The following is an 8,044-nucleotide window of genomic DNA, read 5'->3' as shown; positions in this document are numbered from 1 at the left end:
GTGTGGTCCTCTTTGGGTCTAGCTTGTTTGGAACTCTCTGTGCTTCCTGGACTTGCATGTCTATTTCCTTCACCTAATTAGGGAAATTTTCTTTCATTATTTTTTCAAATAAGTTTTCAATTTGTGCTCTTCCTCTTCTCCTTCTGGCACCCCTATTATTTGGATGTTGGTCCATTTGGAGATGTCCCAGAGGATTGTTATACTTTCCTAGTTTTTTTTTCCTTTTTTCTTCTTGCTGTTCTGGTCAAATGCTTATTTCTTCCTTACGTTCCAAATTGTTGATTTGAATCCCCGCTTCTTCCCCTCCACTGCTGGTTCCCTGTAGATTTTTCTTTATTTCACTTAGTGTAACCTTCGTTTCTTCCTAGATCTTTTTTATTTTGTTGCCATACTCAATGAATTCTCTGAGCATCCTGATCAAGAGTGTTTTGAACTTTTCATCTGATAGGTTAGTTATCTCCATTTCATTTAGTTCTTCTTCTGACGTTTTGTTCTGTTCTTTCATTTGGCCATGTTTCTATGTCTCCTCATTTTGGCAGCCTCCCTATGTTTGTTTCTGTGTATTAGGTAGAGCTGCTTTCATTCCCTGTCTTAGTAGCATGGCCTATTGTAAATTGTGTGGGGCAGAGTCTTAGGTAATCACCAGGGTGGGGCAACTTGCTTCACCACTTTGTAGCTCTGTGTGTGGGGAGGGCTCAGAGAGGGGGCAATGTTGCTGCCTTATTCTTGGAGGTTTGCCTGGCACTCTTGCCCTGTGTGATTGGCACCTTTCCAGCTGTTGCCTTGGTTCTGAATCCCAGAGGGGATGGATCTGTGTACATTTGAAGTCCATGGGGGCCCTTTAAGTGGAGTCTCCTGAAAATGTGGCAGTCTCTTCTGCCACCCAAACCCCCACTGGTTTTTACATCCAGAAGTTATGGGGATTTACCCACCTGGTGCTGGAACCCTGGTCTATACTGTCTGGCCTGGGGCTGGGATTACTTGCTCCCAAGGTATCCCTCCTGATTTTTACCCACCACACATGGGTGTGGGGCTGCCTGTTCCACTGCCATCACTTCTCCACACCATAGTGTGTCTCCGTGACTCGACCCCTCCTACCCATCTGGACGAATGCAGCTTCTTTAAATTCTTGGTTGTCGGACTTCCATATAGCTCAATTTTCCGATGGTTCTAGGTGTTATTTGTTTTGTGGTCTAGTTGTAATTTTTTCTGTGGTTGAGCGAGGAGGCAAAGCGTGTTTACCTAAGCCTCCATCTTGACTAGAAGTCTTCACATTGATGTTTCTCTCACACTCTCTCTCCTTCTCTTCCTCTCTCTATAAAATCAGTAAATGTATTTTTTAAGTTAACAAAATAGCGGCAATAAACAGCTCTCCCGAAAAGCTACAAGAGATGAACTTGGAAAATGGTCCACTATTCCCTTGACCCAGATAAACCCCACAAAATCATGCAAATCAAGTGGTTCAAATCTTCATGTTCACTTTAAGAACACCCGTGAAACTATCCAGGCCATCAAGGGTATGTATAATTGAAAAGCCACCACGTGGCAGAAGGATGTCACTTTACAGAAGCAATGCGTGCCATTCTGTTGTTACAATGGTGGAATTGGTAGGTGTGCCCAGACCAAAGAGTGGGGTTGGAGTCAGGGTCTGTGGCCCAAAAAGAGTGCTGAATTTTTGCTTGCACGTGCTTAAAAATGCAGAGTAGTGCTGAACTTAAGGTTTAGATGTAGATTTTCTGGCCATTGAACACGTCCAGGTGAACAAATCTCCCAAGATGCAGCATAGAACTTATAGAGCTTGTGAGTGGATTAATCCACACATGAGCTTCCCCTGCCACATTGAGATGAACTTCCTGAAAAAGAGCAGATTGCTCCTAAACCAGAAGAAGAGGTTGCACAGAAGAAGATATTCCAGAAGAAACAAGAAACAAAATTTATGGCCCAGGAATAAATTCAGCATAAAATAACTATTAATAAAAGTTTTTGAGAAATGGGAATAAGTAAATGATTGTTAATTAAAAAAAACCATTTAAAAAAAGCAGCCATGGGAGAAGTGGGCATATACTATATACTAAGATTCTTATGCTATCTGAAAAGTGATACAATGTCAATTAAAGGCATAAACCCTAAAGCAACCACTAAAATAACAAAATAAAGAATTATAGTTACTAAGCCAACAGAGGAAATAAAATGGTATCATAAAAAGTAATGCAAAAGAAGACAGAAAAAGAAGAAAAAATGTAATGGAAATGAAATAAATGTAAAAAAAAAAAAACAAGATGATGGAATTAAACTTAAATATAACAATAACCATATTAAAAGTAAATGACCTGTGCGGAATGATTTCACTTATTTGAGGTATTTAGAATAACCAAATTCCAAAACGGAAAGTAGAATGATGGTTGCCAAGAGCTGGAGGAGGGGAAAACAAGCTACTATTTATGGGTAGAGTTTCAGTTTTGCAAGATGAAAAAGTCCTCAAGATTGTTTGCACAACAATATGAATATACTTAACGCTACTGAACTGCACATGTAAAATAATTAAGATGATAAATTTTGTGTTATGTGCATTTTACCACAATAAAAATCAAATCAATAAAAGAAACAAAACCCTGTATTTCTTTGAGGTGATTTAAAAAAAAAAGGTGTAAATGCTCTAATTAAAAGGCAGAGATTGTTAGACTGGATGAAAAAGTAAGACAAGTGATATGGTGCTTATAAAAAATATGCTTTAATTATAAAGATACAGATAAATCAAGATGTGAAAGGGTAGAAAAGGATCTACCATGCCAATGCTAATCAAAAGAAAAGTGACCCTGGGGATGTTACATATAGCGTAGTGAATATAGCTAATAATATTGTATTGCATACTTGAAAGTTGCTAAAAGAGTATATCTTTACATCAAAAGAAAAAATGTGTAGCTACGTGTGGAGATGGATGTTAAGTAGACTTACTATGGTGAGCACTTCACAATATATACATATGTAGAATCTGATATGCTCTTTGTCAGGCCCTGGCCAGTCAGTTGGTTGGAGTGTTATCCCACTGGGAAATGTCCAACCCATGTTTCTCTCTCACATCAATTTTTTTTTTTAGAGTGAGGGAATGAGAGAAAGGAGAGAGAAACATCAATGTGTGAAAGAAACATTGATGGGTTACCTCTCTCACACCCCCACCTGGGAACCTGGCCCACAACCCAAGCATATGCCCCAGCTGGGAATTGAACCAGTGATACTTGGGTTCACAAACCAGCACTCAATCCACTGAACCACACTAGCCAGGGCTCTGGGAACAATGTTTCTCTTGCTCTTCGTCTCTCCCTCTCTCTCTAGAAAATAGTAAACATATCCTCGCTTGAGGGTTTTAAAAAAAATCTTAAATAAATAAAAAAATGTTTTGTGTCAATTATATCTCAAAAACAAACAAAAAACGATGTCTATGACTTGAAAATATGTTCCTAATATATTACTAAATTAAAAATAGTTGTTAGCACTGACCAGTACGGTTTAGTTGGTTGGGCATCGTCCTGCAAAGTAAAAGGTCACTGGTTCAATTCCCAATCAAGACATATGCCTGGGTTGCAGGTTCAGTCCCAGTCGGGGCACGTAGGAGAGGAAACCAATTGATGTTTCTCTCTCACATCAATGTCTCTCCCTCTCTTTCTCCCTCCCTACCCCCCTCTCTAAAAATAAATAAATAAAATATTTTAAAAAATAGTTGTGAATCCTGCCCAGCTCAGTTGGTTGGAGCATTGTCCCCATATACCAAGGTTGGAATATGCACATATGAGAACCAACCAATGAATGCATAAATAATTGGGACAACAATCGATATTTATTTATTTATGAAAAATATTTTATTTATTTTATTTTTAGAGGAAGAGGGAAAGAAAGAGAGGGAGAGAAACATCAATGTGTGGTTGCCTCCCACGTGCTCCCAACCAGGGACCTGGCCCACAACCCAGGCATGTGCCCTGACTGGAAATTGAACTGGTGATACTTTGGTTCACAGGCTAGCACTCAATCCACTGAGTCACAACAACCAGGGCCAAATCGATGTTTTTTTCCCCTCTCTCTCCCTTCCTCTTTCTCTCTAAAATCAATAAATAAAATTTTAAGAAGTAGTTGTGAAACAAAAGAGGAAAAAGATGGAGTAACTATATTAACATCAGTAGATATCAGAGCAAGAAGTATTGGCAGGCAGAGGAAAATCATTTCATAATGATAAAGGGATCAATTCATCAAAATGACTTTATTCTAAAAGTTTATGCACCTAACATCAGAGTTTCAAAATACATGAAGCAAAACCTGATAGAACTGCAAGGACAAATAGACAAGTAACAATTATAGTAGAAGGTTTCAATACTTCTTCTTAATAATTGACATGAAAGTAGGTTGAAAATAATCAAGGGTATAGAAAACGAATAACAACACCTTAATCGATTTGACCTAATTGGCATTCATGGAACACTCCATCCAACAACAATAGAATGCACATTCTTTTCAAATGCATGTGCAACATTTACCATAAAACAAGTCACAATAAATTTTAAAAGATTCAAGTCATTAAAAAAAAAGTTCTTTCATCACAATGGAATTAAATTAGAAATCAATAACAGAAAAATTCTTGGAAAATCTCCAAATATTTAGAAACAAGTTAACACACTTCTAAATAAATTATCAGTCAATTTTTTAAAGAAAAATAAGAGAAACTAGAATGTATTTTGAATGGAATGAAAATGAAAACAATATATCAAAATGTGTAGGCTGCCTACTAAATCAGTGCTTAAAAGGTCTCAAATCAATTACCTCAGCTTTCACCTTAAGGAACTAGACAAAGAGCAGGAAATAATAACTATGAGACAGGAAATAATAAATATCAGAACATAAATTAATGAAATAGAATACAACAAAACAGTGAAGAAAATCAGTGAAACCAAAAGCTAGTTCTCTGAAGCAATAGTAGCTACCACTGGAGGAACACCCTAAGATGGTGGCGTAGGCAGACATGGCTCGCCTCTTCACACAACCACATCAAAATTACAACGAAAAATATAGAACAGCCATCATCAGTACCATCAGAAATCAAGTGGAATGGAAGTCTGACAACTATGGAATTAAAGAAACCACATCCATTGAGACGGGTGGGAGGGGCAGAGATGTGGAATGGGCTGGTCCCACATCCATGTGTGGTGGATAAAAATTTGGGAGGGAGATCTCAGGAGCAAGGAGTCCCAGCCCCACAGCAGGCCCCTCAGCCCAAGGTTCCAGTGCCAAGAAGATAAGTCCTCACAACTTCTGGCTGCAAAACCAGCAGGGATTGAGTCAGTGGAAGAAGACTGAAGAAGAGGAATTGTTTCCAACTCATTCTGAGGCCAGTATTACCCTGATACTAAAACTAGACAAACACATTTATAGAAAAACTACAGACCAATATCCCTCATACACATATATGCAAAAATTCCAAACAATTAGGTATTTAGCCAAGACAAAGGAAAACATATGTTCACCAAAAGATATACTAGAATACTTATACAGGCTTTATTCATAATAGTAAAAAACTATAAGTAACCCAAATACCCATCAATAGATTAACAAACTGTGGTATATTCACACAATGGACTACTCTCTTCAATAAAAAGGAAAAAAAGCTACTGATAAATGCCACAAAATAAATGAATCACACAGATATGATACTGAATCATAGACATTAGACATAAAAATCACTGTTATGGACTGAATTGTGCCCCTCAGTTCATACACTGAAGCCCCAACCAGTTTGACTGCATTTGGAGGCATGACCTTTAAAGAGGCAATTAAGGTTAAAAGAGGTCATAAGAGTGGGGCCCTCATCTAATAAGACTGATATCCTTATAAAAAAGGAAGACACTAGGGATGAACCCCCACAGAGGGAAGACCATGTGAGGACACAGTGAGAAGGCAGCCATCTGCCAGTCAGAGGGAGAGGCCTCAGGAGGAACCAAACCTACTGACAATTTGATTTTGTTCTTCCAAGGTCATCCTCTGATTGTTAGAAAACAAATTTCTGTTGTTTAAACCTCCCAGTCAATGGTATTTTATAGCAGTCCTAAATAACGAATACAGGTACATATTTTATAATTCCATTTTTGTGAAGTTTTAGAAGAGTAAATTATAGTGACAGAAAGCAGACCAGCAGTTGTCTGGGGTCTGAGATACGGGTATTGACTGCAAATGAGCACGAGGAAGTATTCCATTTGACTATGCTGGTGGTTCCCTGGTATATATAGTTGTCAAAGCTCATCAAAATGTGTGTGTAAAATTGGCACATTTTAGTCACAAAAAATTATAGTTCAATACTGTTCACTTTACTTTTTAAAAGCTTTTATTTTTGTGTATTTATTTTTAGAGAGGGGGGAAGGAAGTGAGAAAGAGGAAGAGAAACATCAATGTGTTTGTGACAGCTCTAAGACACAGAGGCAAACAAAAAAGGGAGCCTCTCAAGATGAGGAGACAGAGAAGTATGGCCCAAAAGAGGGAATGGGTCAAGGTTCCAGTGAGAGAACTAAGTGATGAGGAGATAGCCAACCTAACAGACAAAGAGTTCAAAACACTGGTGTTAAAGATGCTCACAGACTTGACAGATATGCTTAAGTATGGCAAATACAGAAAGGAAGAAGTGAAGGCTATGCTAAATGAAATGAAGGAAAATACACACAAAACCAATGGTGAAAGGAAGGAAATCGGGGTTCAAAGTAATCATTTGGAACATATAGAAGAAAATAACAGTCAATCAGTACAGAATGAGGAAACAGGAGTTGAAAAAAATGAAGAGAGGCTTAAGAACCTCTGGGACAATTTTAAACGTGCCAACATCTGAATCATAGGCGTGCCAGAAGGAGAAGAGGAAGAGCACAAATTGAAAACTTATTTGAAAAAATAATGAAGAAAAACTTCCCTAATTTGGTGAAGGAAACAGACATAGAAGTCCAGGAAGCACAGAGAATCTCAAACAAGCTAGACCCAAAGAGGACCACACCAAGACACATCATAATTAAAATGCCAAAGGTTCAAGATAAAGAGCATCTTAAAAGCAGCAAGAGAAAAGAAGAGACTTACCTACAAAGTGGTCCCTATAAGACTGTCAGCTGATTTCTCAAAAATACCTTTGTAGGCAAGAAGGGCTCGCAAGAAGTATTCAATGTGATGAAAAGCAAGGATCTACAACCAAGATTACTCTATCTGGCAAAGCTATCACTTAGAGTGGAAGGGCAGATAAAGTGCTTCCCAGACAAGGTAAAGCTAAAGGAGTACATCATCACCAAGCCATTATTATATGAAATGTTAAAGGGACATATTTAAGAAAAAGATCAAAACTATGAACATTAAAATGACAACAACTCACAACTATCAACAACTGAATCTAAAAAATAAAAACAAAATCTAAGCAAACAATCAGAATAGGAACAGAATCACAGCTTTGGAGATCATTTCGAGGGTTATCAGCTGGGAGGGGGAAGGGAGAGAAATGGGGAAAGGGTCAAGGGATTAAGAAGCAAAATTGGTTGGTACAAAATAGACAGGGGGAAGTTAAGAATAATATAGGAAAGGGTGAAGCCAAAGAACTTATATGCATGACCCATGGACAAGAGCTAAGGGGGGTGGGATTGCTGGAAGGAAGGGGGGATACTGGGCAGAGGGGAGCAAAGGGAAAAACAATTAGGACAACTGTAACAACATAATAAAATATACTTAAAAATTAAAATAAATAAAAGTGTCTCTCAGCTATCCCATTTTCTGAGTCTATGAGATTAGGTTTATTCATTGTTTTTCTGATTCATTCATTCAGAGACATGATTAGTTATCTCTATTTCTAATTCTGTAGTAGGGGCTGGGATGCAGCAGTGAAGGAGACAGCTGGTTTGTGCCTTCATGTGGCTTACGTTCCAGTGGGAGTTGGGAGCTGCCAGTGTCTCCAGTCAAACTAACTTAAAGGAGGAAGACTGGGTTGGCTTGATGCTGGGGAATCTCAGGCAGAAAGCTGGGCTTCAGGGATTCCCTGAAG

Source organism: Furipterus horrens, unplaced genomic scaffold (genome assembly GCF_987537825.1).
Source record: "Furipterus horrens unplaced genomic scaffold, mFurHor1.1.pri manual_scaffold_6, whole genome shotgun sequence".
In the NCBI taxonomy this organism is placed as follows: domain Eukaryota; kingdom Metazoa; phylum Chordata; class Mammalia; order Chiroptera; family Furipteridae; genus Furipterus; species Furipterus horrens.
This window is presented reverse-complemented; position numbering follows the sequence as displayed.